The sequence below is a fragment of the Lolium perenne genome, chromosome 2, assembly GCF_019359855.2.
Source record: "Lolium perenne isolate Kyuss_39 chromosome 2, Kyuss_2.0, whole genome shotgun sequence".
Lineage (NCBI taxonomy): Eukaryota > Viridiplantae > Streptophyta > Magnoliopsida > Poales > Poaceae > Lolium > Lolium perenne.
The window spans coordinates 231,360,501-231,378,290 of record NC_067245.2 but is presented as its reverse complement, the minus strand read 5'-3'; the positions used below and the strand labels follow the sequence as shown (position 1 = coordinate 231,378,290).

At 43.5% G+C, this 17,790-nt stretch overlaps 1 long non-coding RNA gene across 2 annotated transcripts; it reads left to right on the top strand.

Moving 5' to 3' along the window:
- Positions 1–2,454: 2,454 nt before the first annotated feature.
- Positions 2,455–5,085, top strand: LOC127335195 (uncharacterized). Of its 2 annotated transcripts, XR_007872638.1 has the most exons (3): positions 2,455–2,669; positions 3,330–3,460; positions 4,544–5,085. It is a non-coding gene; the product is annotated as an uncharacterized lncRNA (long non-coding RNA). The 2 variants fall into 2 exon arrangements; XR_011752441.1 differs by having other exon boundaries at positions 3,330–5,085.
- The last annotated feature ends 12,705 nt before the right edge of the window (positions 5,086–17,790 follow it).

The following is a 17,790-nucleotide window of genomic DNA, read 5'->3' as shown; positions in this document are numbered from 1 at the left end:
TCATGTACTACCCTGCCCAAACTATTGATGTTACATGCATAATTTCATCAAGCTACATCTCTTGGGAGTGAATTGCATGTTGAAGTAAATTTGGCTAGGCAATGATGGACAGGAGATACAATTGATGTTCACTAATAGTGACTTCATGTTATGTATCCCCTTTCACCGTATTTTGTATACTACAGATAGTATGTCCTGACCTTCTGGTCTTGCTAGCAGATGCTTCTTGATTTGAGGGCCAACCACTTTAAGTGATTCACTTTTCAGTCCATGTGGAATAACAAGAACAGAGTCATCTACCAGGTTGTTTGAGCATCTTCTGTCTGACAGTCGAGCATAGGTATAGCTTATGTCAGTTCTGATTCATGTTTTCTTCTTATTTTAGGTTCACGTGCTGTTAGTTTACGATCCTCTGGTTTATGGTTCTGTTCCCTTCGTTTTGCAATGTGTGCATTTTCTTCCTGCAGGTTTTAGTATGATTGCACTGTGCACACGGTCCTTTCAGCCGCTGGCGAGGCCAGTTGTTGCTGTCGACTTAAGAATGTAAACTCGTGTGTTGCCTATGTAGCAGTCTTCGGTACAATTACATATACTACATGCTATATACAACCGAAGAAATAGACCCTGGGACCTTTTTTCCAAATACACCAACAGAAGAGGTATTGGTAATCAACTGTAATCAACCTAAGTTTGGACTAGAAGTTATGTGACAGAACCAACAAACCGTCTCCTATAAGTAACATTTTGCATGTGATATCCACTATGTAAAACATTAGTCTCATATGTATTTCCGTACAAAGTACCACTGCAGCAACTACATGTATCAGCTTAATAGGCACACACATGTTATACATTGTGTCCACGAGTGGCGGCACGGATACACACTCATACTCAAACACATCTTTCCGCTGATATACATATCTTTGTTTCATGAATTTCTGTCTATTCTTTGGTTGATGCAGGCATTTTCATCTGATTGTTACATGCAAATGGTGATCTCATCTTACCCATTTATGCCACAGTTTAAGTGGAAACATCTTTTAACACCTCTATCATACGCCGATATGGGATCACTGTTACTCTAAAGTTTCTCCATATAATCTAGCATTTCACGCAGAAGACTTAAATGGCTTTATGTTATTTGTTCTAGCTGCGAATATATGGAAGCCAACAATTGCTGGAACTTACGAAAATAAGTGTTTCTTCCTTTGTTCTCCTTTCATTTTTTCCTAAGTCTTGAAGCTAACGGTTCCACATTATGGAAAATTGGAGATGCAATGAATAACCAAAGAGAGGTAACCGTCAACGTATTAGTTATATATAGTGGTATATTACCAATTAACTTTTTTTGCAAGGGCATGTTCATGGAAGCAGATGATGCAATTTGTTACTTTCAAAAAATTAGTTTACACTGAAGTGCAAAGAAAATTTGGGATTCATGAGAACATCACATGTGTCAGCTGATCTTTATCTAATTTTCTTGCAGATGTACACTAGGTATCGGCAAGGTGAAACATGTATATTCTCCGGAGTTCTGTGGGGTTCTTAACTACTGTACAAAGATATGAATTTCCTCACGAGTCACCAATCATCAGGAAAGAATACACTGCAAATTAACTACTTTCTGAACTTTTACACTTGTTTTTGCTAGACTAATCAAGAACATTGGTTGTCCATGAAGGATATCTATTTCTTTTTGTTGTTGTTGACTATGAATTCAGATATGTTAAAATGTGTGATGGGTTCAGGTTAGCAAATTTCTTCTACACGATGGCCTCAAGATATATGGCTAGCATCGTTTTTTATAGATTCTAACCATTTTCACTATCCGGGAAGAAGCACAAGGGACAAAGATTGGTATAATTCTGGACACCTTTACCAGGAAAACCTACAAGATATGCTGATTTGTCTGACCATGGGAAAGAAACTATACAACATCTTCGTATTTCATTTGCTGAAGGGCCTACATAGCATGTACATTTGTTAGTAGCTTCTGGTTTCTGGGATGGAAATGGTTCCAAAAACGTATTTGTGGACTGCCTGCTTTGCAAAATGAATTTAGAGGCATCTGCATAGTATTTCTTGCGATCTGTTTGTCTGTCATTGTTTACATATAATATAATTTTGTTTTCAAAAACACCAAATATGCAACTGAAGTAAACAAAAATACGGATCATGTCACAAAGCAATCAGGGCCAGCAAAATCAACAAACAGTTGTCAGATATAATGAAGCGCATACCTTGAATGGCTCGCATCTCTGTCACGGGCGCGGCGTGTCGCCGCGTCAACCTTCCTAGTATCTCTAAAGAGCTCTAAGCTCCCTGTGTTGCGCGCGCTTGTGGTTGATCAGGACGTCGCTCTCACTGGGCCTACAACGCTTAGGCGGTGGTTCCTTTGGCTATGGGCCCAAGTCGGTTCCTCCGAGATCAAATACTCAGTCTGTCGCACGACTCTCGGCCTACAACACATTGATCGAAGTCAACTCTCAGGCTCTATTGCTCTTGCACGACTCTCCTTTTCCCCTTCCTCTTCTCTATTCCACGGAAAAACGTCTCCGATTCAGCTTACCTCCGGCGTTGCTGCACACCGGAGCGACTTCGTCTCGGTCCTAGAGTTCTCTGCTGATTACCCGCCGCTGATGCGCCCTTGCAGCAAGACTCCCATCCAGGTTTGTCATAGCTCCTTCTGTTTTTGCCTGCACAGAAAACTCCAGTTCTTGATTCCTGGGTGATGCTGAGCATCTTTTTGGGGGGACGAGGATGTCCTCTGAAGTCTGGAATCAGCAAAGTGGGTTGGTTGAGTCCACCAAATTTTTGTCGTCCAGTCGTTGTTCAACATCTAGTGCGGGCTGGGTGATTCAGGTTTTTGCAGTAAAGCCTATAAGGTGCGGGATCAGAATAAAAGAAATAAATAAAAATAGAAAAACTGTGTATAGCACCCAACAAGGTAGCAAGAGAACTAAGATCATTCATTTTCATTGGGAAGTAGCAGTCATTACACTAACGAAGCCAATTAAAGTACATCAGAAAAAACCGTAGCTGTTCTAGAAGTTGCAAAGAATTTAGAGTATGCCTATGCCATGTAGCACTGAGTTTGTTGTTAAGGAATTCAGGGGAATATTATTACTAGAGAAAGCTAAGGTTACCTCAGCCACATGGTAGGTGCAGTCTTTATTTTTTTCAATAATAATATTTGTAAATTTAGGGAAAATAATTGATTTTATGCTACGCGAATGCGGAGAGAGATTTACGTCGTTTTCAAAATCATTGTAAACAGCTTATAACTTCCACAGTATGCATCCTTCTTGTTCCGTCATAATTTGTAGCAGGTGTACCAGAATTCGTTTTGGTCATGTTGTTGGCCATATATATATGAGGTCCTGTGCGATGTTCTCACCAACAATGCTATGGATATGAACAAATCTTCAATTCTCGGCTTGACGCTGTAACAAACCAACGAGTAATACAATTATTTCTTCTTTTTCCTGCTATGATATCTGAATTAATGTGCACTGTCGATATAGAAATATGCAACCTCGATTCATGTTATTTTCAGTAGTCCCTCAATCCCTTTAGTCTTTCTACTTCACTAATATCTGATGCTAAACCATGGTTTATTGTATATGGAATTATGGATCAAGTATCCCTTATGCATGTCTTCTTAGAGTTTTTCATTATGTAGGTTATAGGCAAATAAGTTGACCTGCTAATGACTTGAGATAAACAATGTGCAGCTGATACGAAAACAAGCCTGATTTGTTCTCCACAATTTTCAAGTTTCCTGATTGTTTGTTCGAAGTATGATGTTTTTTAAGTTGAATGAATTTTTAATATTACACTGACATTGGATAATTGAATCAGATTGTGACAGAAATAATCATATGTTTAGTGAAAGTTAAATAGCTGCATGTTTACTGCATTCTGGTTGGAGGAAGCTTAGTGGTTATTACTACACGGTTTACCCATCAAAATTTTGTTCATGTACCCGTCAAGTTTGATAGTTCCTACCCTCCCTACTCTCTTTGGTATAGCAAAATTCAGGTTATATGTTGCCTTCCTTTTGTAGTTTCATGTCCATAAAAAAGTAAAACTGCTCCTAAATTCACATGTCATGTTCAATTGCAATTAGTTAGTATGCTAGAAGCCTCATAGTTCCCCTATTTTTTGTACCAATATTCAGGTGGTGTGCTAAATTTTGTGTGTCCACATAAAGTTGGAACCACTCCTAAATTTCCCATAACTAATCATGTTTGATCGTAGATATAAGGAGGTTAGGTACAGTCAGATATCATGCTCATGCTCTTATGCCTTCTATATTTAAAGGTCCAGTTATTACAGATCTATGCATATCAATCTTATATTTATAATTTTGCATAATGAGCATAGAAACTACAGATCTGTGCATACCAATCTTCTGTTTGTAATTTTGCAAAATAGGTTAGAAGCTTCGTCATATGTTTTGGCTATTATATTTATTTTCTTATCAAATATGGGAATCCAATTACTGATTTTGCATCTCCTGTCTTTATAACTTTGCAAACAGCATAATAATATATAAAGAACAACCACAAGATCTACAGAAATGGGAAGGTCATAGGTAAGAGGAGCCAAGAGACGATGACATCAGTAACCAAATTCAGGCAATGGTGAATATGATAAGCCAATGTTTCTACATGCATATTGATGTCACTTTCACAATTGTTAGCCCCTAATTTTGCTATTATGCCATGCATTGTGTCACTTAGTTATTTGTTCAGCGGGTTCTGCTATTTTCAGCTTATTGCAGAAAACTGATGCAGTATATACATACTTCGAAGAACTTGGCTCACCCTCGGTCTAATGTGTTTTCAAACCTTGCCATTTTATTGCTTGAGCCATAAGGATTGACCTTTCTTACGTCATTTTAATATTGGAGCCCCTAGAAGTTTGATTCCGTATCCAATACTTCATGGAGTATTCATTCTAATATTTGTAGATAAATTATTGTTTTCTTTCATCTATGGATCGATCCCACGAAGAGAAATATATGTGTACTCATTATCATTTTTTCTGCCATTTGATCTTCTCAGGATATTTGCAAGAGAAGTCGACCTACCCCGCTGTGAATGATGCTATCATGAAAAATATAACTAAAATTTGGCGTTACCATAAACTTTAGAATTTGAACATGCTAGACAAAAAAAAAATTTCGTTCCTTCCAACAAACTAAATGACTTGGCACCTAATCATACAGAAATGTGGTTATTGATTTTAACTAGAGGCAAAGGTGTGAGGTCTCCGCACCATTTGGTAACAAGTTCAGGATCAAGCTGGGGCATGCACAAACGCAAACAAAAAAAAATGTCGCTGTACAAAACGGGCGCAGCAACGCGCGCACGGTCCATCTAGTAAATATGTCACGTTTGAGATATTTTGGTGCACTGAGCCTCAAGAAAACCACTTCCGTAAGGGTGTGCTCTGCAATGTTCTTGAAATTTCTCGGTGACATGCTTTATCTTGGTAACTTTGTAAAAGAAAATCTATGAGGATCTCATGTGTCGATATCAAGGAGAAAAAGATGTATTTCAGCGGGAGCAATAGAGGAGAGAACTGCTTGCTACAATGTCCTTTCCGTGGTCTCGCTTGTGCTAAAATGGATTCCTTGAACAAGAAACAAGAGAAGATTAAGATGAAATAATCAGCTATGTTATTTGTCATGAATTTATACTTTCACAACCCTCTGTTATTTTCTTTAAACTTGTACTAGACCATATTTATTAGTAGAACTCTGCACACACACAAAATAGTAGTACAAATTTTGTGTTTTTTCTATTCTCGTGAACCAAACAATCTGGTGATTGCCCGACCTAAGTTGAAGAAATGTATGAACTGGTGCCTGCAGATTAATCTTCTAAGTAGTTGGATTTGATGCTCTTGGGATTATGTACAACCCGCTACCTAATTAGATGGACCAGTTTTGATCAAAGAAAAAATGATTGATTGATCTATTCCAGAGGCATTTGTCTTAGCTCAGGTCGGCTCATTTAACTCGTGATGACGAGCCGACGATCATACTTATGCAACTGAGAGAAGAGTCTCCCTTGTGAGGATGGGTTATAAGTAGCTCGGTTTCTATATAAAAATAAAAATATAGTGTGAAGTTTCAAGAAGATCTAAAAATAAATCGAGATGTAACTAGGGTATATATACTACAAGTGTGTAAAATTTAATGTGAAGTACATTATACTCTGGTAGACACAGAAATGACGAAAACTATAGATCTGAGGATAGTGAACAATACACATTTTCAAAATCCCTAAAATTGTCAGTTTATACTTTTATGTAGTCCAAAGTATAATAAAATTTATATTGAAACTTTACATGCTTGCAGGATACGTACTTACCTGCAACAAAATCTGTTTAAAAAAAACTTTGAAATGCCATTTTTTGATTTATTGTTTTAGAACGAGCCATGTATAGCCCTCGTTCCAAATTGAGTTTCTATGGTCCAATTCCCACCAAACTAACAAAGTAGGAGTAAATTTTTGTCTCGCCTCTTGCTATGCATGTATGAGCAATATGAGCTTTCCGATTTATACTAAATATTATTGAATTAAGAGTAAATTCCAGTTTTTACCCTCTAGTTTCGCACTTTTGACACAAATTACCCCATTTAGCAAATTTTCATTTTAATTACCTCATTTAGCAAAAGCTGTTCCAATTTTTACCCCTTCTAAAATTTTGCGAGCATTTTGAGCGGTGTGTCATGACCATTGTTCTCCCACTTTCTTAGTTTAGTCCATTCAGTTGTCTCTCCAGTATAAGTATTTTGGTAGGTGGATTAGGTGTGTAGATCGTGAGACATGATAGTATTTCTAAACGTATAGGGATTATATTTGCCGATGAATGGGAAAAAAGGGTCTCTGATTCTGTAGCAACGCTGGCAACAAGCTACCTTTGTGAATGCCATTAAACGTGTCGTGGGATCAGAGTCGTTCTCAACGCCGGCAACATGTATTTGGCCAAAGTAACTAGCACACTACTGCATGCTGCAGCTAAGCACCAGTTTGCATACATATCAAGATATGAACATTGTATATTAGTCCCTCCAATCCCAGAAAAGAACCGTAAGGAGGAAACCAAGAAGCAAATCTTCCTATGTGGTCCATATGTGTACCTGACAGCTTTTTTAGCAGTTAAAATGGTCACAAAATTTTAGAGGGGGTAAAATTTAGCAAAACTTATGCTAAATGGGGTAAATAGAATGAAAATTTGCTAAATAGGGTAATTAGTGTCAAAAAGATCAAACTCGAGGGTAAAACATGGAATTCACTCTTGAATTAAATATATATGGGCTAATCTAAAATACAATAATTGGTCAAATACACAACCATTTCATGTTAATTAAATTTGGTTGCTCGACTGTAGTGGAAAATTGAATTAAAATTTGCATATTCTTCTTAGACAAATTTAAATCAAATGTATCATAGATTACATCTGGTGGGAGGGGGGGGGGGGCAATAGCCCTCTCCCACGTCCTAAGTGTATGTCTTTGTCTTCGCCATACCAAAAATTTAAACTGTCCTCTGCCATTGCTACGTTTATGGCTTCGCATCACCTAGATCTCGTGAACTATTCTGCCTCGGTGAAGGTGAGTATCACGTATGCATATATCTGCAATGGTGAGGCTTCCCATCGTAGCGCAGGAACGAGCCGCCGCGAGGCGGTTGCTTGCTGCGGCATCCGCTCAACTTTGGCATGCTTGATCGCACCGGTGGACGTTTCCATCTCCACTCCCTGGCATTGGCGGAGGACCCCATATGACAGGGTCTAGCGATCGCTCGACCTAAGTTGCTACCGCTATTACCACTGCTAACCCGTGCAGGAAATGTATGACCTGACGCATGAATGATATGCTTCTCATTAGTTGGACTGGTGCGCTTAGGATTAGGTACAACATGCTACCTGATTGGATGAACGATTTTGATCGCAGAGAAAATTAGTTCATTGATCTATTCTATAGACATATGTCTTAGCTCGGCTCGGCTCATTTAACTCATGGTGACGAGCCAAGGGTTATACTTATAAAACTCATAGAAGAGTCTCTCTTATAAGTATGTCTAACTCGAGTGCCGACGTTTGTGAGGATGGTTCCATAAGTAGCTTGTTTTTCTAATTTTTTAAAACCATATTTTGATGTTTCAAAGAAAGTCTGGATGTAGCCGGGGATATGTACTTCAAGTCTATAAAATTTAATGCAAAGTACATTATATTGTGGTCTAGTCAAAAAACAAAAAATAAACTATAGATCTGAGAATGGTGAATAGTACATATTTTCAAAATCACCAGTGTCGTCATAATTTATATTTTTGTGTAGGCCAAAGTATAATGGATTTTTTTATTGAAATTTTACAACCATTGAAAGAGCATGGTCTATCTCTACAGTTTTGTGTGTTTGATAACAACACTCGAATAAGAATTTGACCGTATGTGCTAGAGTGTGTAGGAATCAATTTTAGCACTACGGATGATGACCCACCTTTTCATATGGTCTAATGTTTGGTTTCTTTAATTGGATATTTGATCTTTCATATTGGTGGAAGAGGACTTGTTGAAGAGAAGTATATGAGAGAAGAGGATTGAAGAAAATTCATGGATTTTTCAGTAGGCTGGATCATCTGGCCCTTATATCAAAAATGCCTACAATGGATGCTGCTAGAGATAGGGGCGGATGCAATTTCCATCCGCCCCCGAACATGATTTTCATCTGGCCCGACAATAGAGAGATGGCAAGCTCGCTAAAAAACGGGTGAGGCGAAGTATTTTCCATCCACCCCGTGGACGAAAAATACTTCCAGCCCCAATATCGTGCTTTCGCAAGCTCGCAGAAACCAGTGCGGATGGAGTTTCCATCCGCCCCCGGAAATTCCCCAATATCAAGGGGTGGCTGGATTATCCGCCCCAGCCTCTTCATCGCCAAGAGCGGATCATCCCCCCTCCCCCCCCCCCCAACGTTTTAATGGCTCCAAGGGCCCGTACAGGCTATAAAAGGGGAGCCTTCTTCCTCCTCGGATCAGATCTGCCAAGATGAAGAACACTATCTCTCCTCCATAGTTCTTGAGCTTCAATCACGTGGATCTCCCTCCCTAGCCAACCAAATCCCCCAAACTTTTGTAATAGAAGGAGGAGGGCTAGATCTACCTATCTACCAAATAAATTTTGTGATCCCTTTATTTTTCCTTTGTGGAGTTGAAAACCCTAGATCTCCTTTGTGGGGATCCTTGTTGTTGAGAGCATCTTGAAGCTAGATCTTGTTGTGACTAGTTCATGATGTTGTTGGGAGCCTTCGTCCTTTGTGGAGTATGCCCAAACCTTGTGTGGAGATTAGTCGCCTCGATCGGCCTTGCTTAGTGGAGAAAGTGAGTACACCTTTGTTGTGTGCTCACGAGGAACAAGTTGATGCCTTTGTGGCGGTTGGCAACTTTGTGGTTCCACGCCTCCTCGACGTAGACGTGCCTCCTTTTGTGGAGGGAACTACGGGAAACACATCGCGCCTCGTCTCCGCTCATTACCCCGGCTGTACCACTTCCCCTTACCCTTGATTTGCTTCTTGTGTTTCCTTTTCTCTCGTTTGCATTGCATATAGGATCATCCATTCACAAGCTTTCACCTTTACGTTTCCGCAAACAACATAAAAATTGAAAAAGCTAAAAATTATGTAGCTCCTATTCAACCCTCCCTCCCTTCTAGTCTCAACTTCCCCCAATTTCAAGCATGCATGTTGAAATGACATGGATGCCGCCTAGAAGGGGGTGAATAGCCGGTTTAAAACTTTTACGAATATGGCTTAACAAATGTGGAATAAAACTAGCGTTTAATTTGTGAAGCACAAAACCTATATAACTAGGGTTCACCTATGCGCACCAACAACTTATGCTAAGCAATACAAGCAACTATGTGATAGCAAGATTTATAACTTCAAGCACGAAAGCTATCACAAAGTGAAGTGCATAAGTAAAGAGCTCGGGTATAGGAATAACCGAGGTGACGCGGAGACAATGATGTATCCCGATGTTCACACTCTTGCGAGTGCTAATCTCCGTTGGAGCCGTGTGGAGGACAAATCACTTCAAACGCCACGAAGGCCTCACCGTATTCTCCTCGACCCTTCCCACTAAAGGGGAAGACCTCGATCCACTATGGAACCTCAGTGTGGTCACCGAACCGGCACAAATCATGGGGCTATCTCCACAACTTAATTGGAGGATCTCAATAAATCGCCACAAAGGCCTTGCCCTTGAAGAATCTCGACAACTAAATTGGAGTCCCCAAGAACATCACACAGACCACTAAGCCGTCTAGGGTCCAAAGACACAAGAGGAACAAGCTCCGGGAATAAGTTCCCGAAGTAATATACTCACGAACTTTTCACCTTCATATATCACCGCGGAGAACTCAAACCGATGCACCAAATGCAATGGCAAGTCCTTCACTTCCAAATTCCAACAAAGCTACAAAAGCTACTGGGGGAATAAGGGAGGAGGAACAAAGTAGAAGAACACCAAATTCTCCAAGATCTAGAGTGAGAGGGTTCCCCTCACAAAGAGAGGGATTTAATTGGCGGAAATATAGATCTAGATATCCTCTTTCTTTTCCCTCAAGAATATGCAAGAGTCATGGGAGGAATCAAGAACTAGGGCAAGGTTCTCAAAGTCAATAATGGAGGAGAGAGATAGTGAGAGAAGCAACCAGATTTTGGGGAAGAAGAAGGCTATTTATACCCCACACACAAAAGTAACGGCTGCAGGAATTTGGGTCTGTAGTCTCCAGTGTAAAGACACCAGAGTCTCCGGTGTTTTACCCAAACCCGGAGTTTCCGGCCAAGTCCCTGGCCAAGTTCCCGGACCCCCATTCTGAGCGTGAGGCACATGGGCCAAAAACTCGAGTTTGGTGGTCCCAAGACTTCACCGGAGTCTCCGGCCTTGGGGGAGGCCGGAGTCTTCGGTCTGGAAACTTCAAAAACGGGTGTCGAGGGTGCTCCTCGGCAATGCCCTCCGATAGGGGCTTAGGGTTGATGGAATCCTGTAAGCTGACACGAGACATCGGTTCACAGACAAGCGGGGAGAGCGATTTACCCAGGTTCGGGTCCCTCGATGAGGTAAAACCCTTACGTCCTGCCTGTCTGATCTTGATTATGAGAATATTGGGTTACAATGGGGTGCCGAAGGGTTCGGCTGAGATCTCGTCGAGAGGCTAAGTGCTGCGGCGACCTAGCTCTAAACTTCTGGTGGCTAAGATTGCTAAGATTGATCGTGTCCCTCGGCAGCCCCTCTCCTGGCCTTTATATAGGAGGCCAAGTCTCAAGAGATCTAACCGAGTACGACTAGGTTTACAGTAGTTCTATCTCTAAACTTTCCTTGTTCGGCTCCTTCCTTGTCTTGCCTGCCAAGGAATCTTCCGCTGCGCCATCCAAGTGGTCCATCTTGTCATTGAATACCTTCATGGGCCTCCAGCTAGATCGTATAGGGTAGGGCAATGTCGATTACCCGAAGGGTAATGCCCACGTCAGTAGCCCCCGAGTGTCTAGCCGAAGATAGTTCGGGTAGAGACTAAAGCATGCCTCCACCTAATGTTCTTCTCCTTGATTGTTTTTGTTCATCTTGTATCAGCATCATCTTCTTCTATCGGGTGCGCGTCAAGCGCTCCCGATGGGAGTAGCCCCAGAGTCTAGGTACGGATGCTTGCAATCCGTGCGTAGACTCAAGTTGTGCCACTCGAACGTTTTCCTCTGCCGAAGTTTTGCTGCAAGTCTTCATGGGTCATCCGATACATTTGTACCAAGGCTTGTTTTCTTCGATAAGTTTTCAACGCTTAAGGGATAATAAGTAACGTGCCCAACTTTTGCTGGTTAACTGCCGATGGCAAAACAACGTCACCCTACGAAGAATCAAGTCCCCGGGCATGATCCTAGAGTGCAAAAAAGTTCTGTCGGGTGCGCATCCAGCGCTCCCGATGGGAGTAGCCCCCGAGTCTAGGTACGGATGCTTGCAATCCATGCGTAGACTCATGTTCTTCACAGGAATGTTTTCGAATTCTCTTTTTATCGGGTGCGCGTCAAGCGCTCCCGATGGGAGTAGCCCCCGAGTCTGGACACGAGAGCTTGTGACCGGGTGCAGACTCAAGCCTGAACATCCGATGATTCTTCATTTTCCTTCGACTGCTCACGACAGTCTTCATGACGTCATTGATGACGTATCGCTGATGTGGTGTGACTGACAAGACTTGACCTGACGGGCCCACCCTAGCTCTGCCCAGGCAGTTTAGGGAGTGACCAGCGCACGCGCACCAACCGAGGCGTCTCCTCGATTTTCGCGCGTCGTGGGAATAATGGGCCGCCGGTTCCGTTCTTCTCTTAGACGCCACGTGTACAGCCAGATCTGATCCACCTCCCACGATGCCTGTGAAGTTATGGCCACGATCTTGCATCAATTTTTACGGCATAAATAGAGGGCCTTCTTGCTTTTACTTTTTACGCCTCCCACTGCTCATCTTCTCACCCGTCCTTTCCTGTCACCTCTGTTCTTCCCTCAAGATCTTCACGCGCCATGGGCAAGAAGAAGGGCGCCTCAGATGCGGCCAAAGTCAGCCGCGACTGGAGCGCCTCTGCCATTTCCAATCGTGATGTGAACAAGCTGCGAGCCCTCGGCCTTATCTCCTCATCTGAGGATGACATCCGTCTTCCAGGTGCCGTTTCTCGCCCAAGTCCTCCGAAGGGCTTTACCGTTATGTTCACTGCTTTCTTATTCCGTGGTCTCTCTCTTCCTGCCCACGAGTTTCTCTGTTCCCTTCTTTTCTTCTACGGGATTCAGCTCTGTCAGCTGACTCCTAACTCCATTCTCCACCTTTCTATCTTTATCACTGTCTGTGAAGCCTTCCTTGGCATTGACCCCCACTGGGGTCTTTGGAGGAAGATCTTCTATGTTAAGCGTCACAACGACAGCAATGGCCCCCCCGTCGTAGGTGGCGTTGGCTTTGTTGTCAGGAAGGAAGTCGATTATTTCGACTACCCGATGAAGGAATCCGTCCAAGGCTGGTGCAACAAATGGTTTTATCTGCGAGACCCTTTGGTGCCTGGGCGGCGCTCGAATCTCCCTCCTTTTGAAGATAAACTGATAGCTCAGCCGAAGAAGTCCTGGCAAAACTTCCTTTCTCCCAAAGAGAGAGCGATAGCTGACAGGCTGTTCGACCAGGTCATCGTCCTGAAGAATACGGGAGGCTTGACGATGTGCGGCACTGAGGTATTCTCAGTGTTCCTACAACGTCGAGTGCAGCCGCTAATGTCTCGACCCCACCAATTGTGGCTTTATACTGGCAAGGGCGACAAGTCTAGGGTCAGCTCTGCCGACCTGTTGGCCGATGAACTCCGAGATGAAGTCCGCCGTTTGACATGCCTCAGTATGAAGGACAATATTGTCTTGACATCGGCTCGTCCCCCTTATGATCTACACCATCTTCCGACTGAGGTAATTCTTGTTGTTTCTTGCTTGCTGCTGTTGCTTCTTTCTTCGTTGTGCTTTACAAACTTTCTTCTTCCGACAGGCCCCCGCCGTTGCTCAATGCTATCCTCCTACGCCTGAAAGCGGTGTGGAGCCAGAAGATGACGATGACGACTCCGAGGAGACCGAGGATGTCCAGCATGTCCTTGAGGACAGTGATGTCCAAGAGGAAGAGGCTACCGAGGATGATGCCTTCATCGGGAGCAGGCGACGTAAGCAGATAAACGAAGATTTTATTACAACGGCTGAATCAAGTCCTAGCGGATAAGATAATGATGCTGTTGGAACTGCTTCACCTTCTCCTGCCAAGAAAAGTTCGACAGGCTTTTTCGCTGCCGAAGATGACCTAGACCTGTGAGCATCTATACCCCTTCTTCGACTTATTCTCTATTGTTTTGCATGCTAATTGTGCACTCTTCTTAAGTAGCTCTGATGATGATGATGATGTTCCTCTCGCAAAGAGGACCAAATTATCCTTTGGGAGGACGGTATCAACTAAGGAGCCGAATCCCTCTCCCGACAAGTCGACACCGCCCTCGTGAACGGCTGTAGAGAAGATTCCGATGTCGAAGGTTATTCCTTCTGGCGACGTTCCCACCTCATCGGCTGCTCGTGATCACGTAAGTGTTTTATTTGTCTTGATTTCCTTCTTGCCTCGCAAAGCTTTTTTCATTCAACTGAATCTTCTTGGTTTTCTTTGTTGCAGCCGATTTATGCCACAGTTGATGCGGTGGTAGACTTCGCCGAGCAGTTCACCCGACTGGAGTATGAAAACACTCAGCTCCGGAAGACCGTCAAAACTTCAGCTGATCAGGTGCTGGAGGCCAACAGGCTTGCCACCGACGCCAAAAACGAAAATGTCTTGCTGAAGGAGGAGTTGAGGAAGCTGAAGCGACAGATGAAGGATGAACAAGATGCCAAGCGCGAAGCTGCAGCCGCAGTCGACAAGAAGGAAGGCGTCCTTCGTGAGTCCATCACGAATTTATTGGGTAAAGTTCTTGGCACATAGCTCATTTTGTGGTATTTCCTTTCGGGTTACTGATCTGTCCTCTTTCAGAGGCTGCCGATATAACCATCACTCGGGCGCGCATGCTTCGGGAGGACTCTACATCTGACGCCCTTTCTCTCGCCGCTGAGTCCAACGTCCAAGTTCTTGGGCTTCTGCAGAAGACTAAAGGAGCATTGTCGAGGCTATACTCGATGATTTTCCCAAAGGTGAAGCAGGACAAGACTCTCGGCGAGATGGCGGATGCTTTCCTCGTCGATTCTTCTGAGCCTGTGGAGGTATTGAAACGCCGTAACCGCTTGTTTGGGGTGGTTCTTACTTTCCAGCTGCTGATGGGCCATGGGATGGGGTCTGACTTAGAGAAGTTGTCCAAGGCATTGCCTGTGGATGATGACAATCGCCTAGTCGACCTTGAACCCTTCAAACGATCGGCGGTGGCATGTGCTAATCAGCTCCTCAAATTGGTTGATGAAGCAAACACCAAGTCTGCACCTGAAGCTGCCCCTGGCTCATCATCGACACTTCCCTGAATGCTTGCTCTATTAATTGTAATTAAGACCTAATGCGATTTGACTTGATCCTGTTTTATTTTGGCTTTGTAACCAGTTCGAACAATCTTTTGAATGTAACACATACACTCCATTGCTCCCGATGGGAGATTTATGTTAGTGCTATTCTGATCTGAAAGTTGTACTGCAGATTCCTTCATCTTCCTCCCGTGCCGAACCTTTTCCAAATCCTTCGGCTAGCGACAAATCTGGCCTTGTTCGTTGTTTACGCGATCAAGTGTCTCGTTTGAATAAAGATATTACCTCCCTTCGCGCGATGGCAACGTTGTTGAAGAAGAAGAGTAAAATAGCGACTGCCATTGAACAACACGCCCTCGATCGTCTTCATGTTGCTACTGAAAGTTTGGGCTGTAAGTGTTAACCCATCTTTTGATTTCTGACGGAGCTTGGATATTCCCTTAACTGATATTCGTTCCTTTACAGTCGTATCTTCAGATAAATCTGAGGAGAACAGGAAGATCCATGAAAAGGTCGAGGCGATGACTGACATTGCTCACCCGAAACACGATTTATGGTTGCATCGTCCGAAGGCTATTATCGTGGCGAAGTTCGAGCATCGGGCAGAGAAGGTGCACTACTATTTTGATAAATTCCACGCTCATCTCACGATGGTTTGGAAGACTTTGTTCCCTCTGGATCAAGCACCCGAAACTCTGTCTGCTTTGTTTACCCGATTCAAATCTCCTGAAAGGATTCGACTGCTGGTCCGGAAAGAACTCCTGGCTGGTGCTGAACTCGCCTTTGCTTCAGTATTGGCATGTCATCCATCTTTAGACTTGAAGGCCGTAGCAAACACCGAGAGAAGTTTAGACCAATATTATGATATCGCTAGAGGTCCTACATATACCATCATCTTGCGGATGGAGACAGGTATTGAGAGAGATCTGAGGGCCCAAGGAAACCAGGGAGCCCCGTCGTGAATGTAATAACTTTGTACATGCATAAGATTGTTTTATGTAGACTCAACGTGTGCTTTGCACATCATGTAATCCTGGTGAATTTGTTAATTCGATTGGTAATTTATTGTCGGGGGCGGCTGAGTGATCAATTCAACCTGCTCTCCCGACGACTTTGTTGTAATTTGCAAATTTATTGCAAAGTCGATATGTAAGTTTTGTAGGAGCGATACCCGTCGACTTAATCGAGGGAATTAGACGCTTGGCTTCGTCACGCGGTGCACCGGTTTGAGCCTCATTTCATGATAGTATAACCATCGACTGCAGCACTCGCGTATTTTCTCGAGGCTTGGATTGGTTGTTTTTGTGTGTCATTAACCTTAGCTCTCGTTGAGAGTATTTAATTAATGACACTGTGCGAGCATGTTTTTGGCCAGCGCTTCCGATGGGAGTAAGAGCCAAAGACAGGGGCCCCGAACGATTTGTTCGGATGATGAGGCCTGGATCAAGAAAAAAGGTGGAAAATCTGATTAGAATTTTATTCATAATGCAAAAGCGACCTTAAGGGATGTCGAATAAATAAAAACAATTGTATCCTATGTATAGAACCGTCGCAACTGTGCGATGTTCCATGGATTCTCAACGTCTTTTCCCGAAGTTGGGTTTTTGAGCCGATATGCTCCTCCTGGTATCACTTCAGTGACGATATATGGTCCTTCCCATGGAGACTCGAGTTTCAAGGGTCTCTCTTGCTTCAGCCGCAGTACCATATCTCCAACATTAAAGCTTCGACGGCGAATTCGTCGGCTGTGATAATTTCTCAACGCATGCTGGTATACCATCGTTCTTGCCAAAGCAATGTCTCGAGCTTCGTCAAGGAGGTCCACAGCATCCTGCAACGCGATGTTGGAAGAGGATTCTGTGTATATTGTCACCCGAGGAGCTTCGAACCGAACGTCGGCTGGCAGAACTGCTTCGGCTCCATGTACCAAGAAGAACGGGGTGTATTGGGTCGACCTGTTAGGTGTGGTACGCAAACTCCAAAGTACAGATGGTAACTCCTCGACCTGTGCTCCAGCCGCACCCGTAAGGCGTTTCTTGAGGCCGTCCCCTATTAGACCATTGATCCTTTCCACCTGGCCGTTGGTCTGTGGGTGGGCCACTGATGCAAATTTCAGTTTGATTCCTCCGTCGTCACAAAATTTTCGAAACACTTTGGAGTCAAAGTTAGATCCGTTGTCTGTGATGATACTGTGAGGCATACCAAATCGATAGGTTATTCCCCTGAAGAATTGAACTGCTGTTTCAGCTTTCTTACAGGTACTGCCTCGATCCACTTGGTGAATTTGTCGACTGCGACCAGTAGGTACGTGTGTCCTCCGGGTGATGACCTTGGCAGTGGTCCAACTTGGTCGAGTCCCCATTGAGCGAAGGGCCACGCCAGAGGTATTGTCATCAGATCTGTCGCAGGGGCGTGCGGTTTTGGTGAGAAACGCTGGCAGGGGTCGCACTTCATGACCAGATATCGAGCATCCAATGCCGCCGTTGGCCAGTAAAATCCTGCCCTGAAGGCTTTCGCCACAAGGGCCCTGCTTCCCGCGTGGTGTCCGCAAGTTCCTTCGTGTATCTCGCGCAACAGTGCTTTTCCATCGTCAATGGCAATACACCTTTGGAAAATACCAGAAATGCTGCGCTTGTAGAGTTCACCGTTCACCACAGTGAAGGCTTTTGACCGTCTAACGACTTGTCTTGCTTCTACTGGATCCTCCGGCAACTCCTGCTTT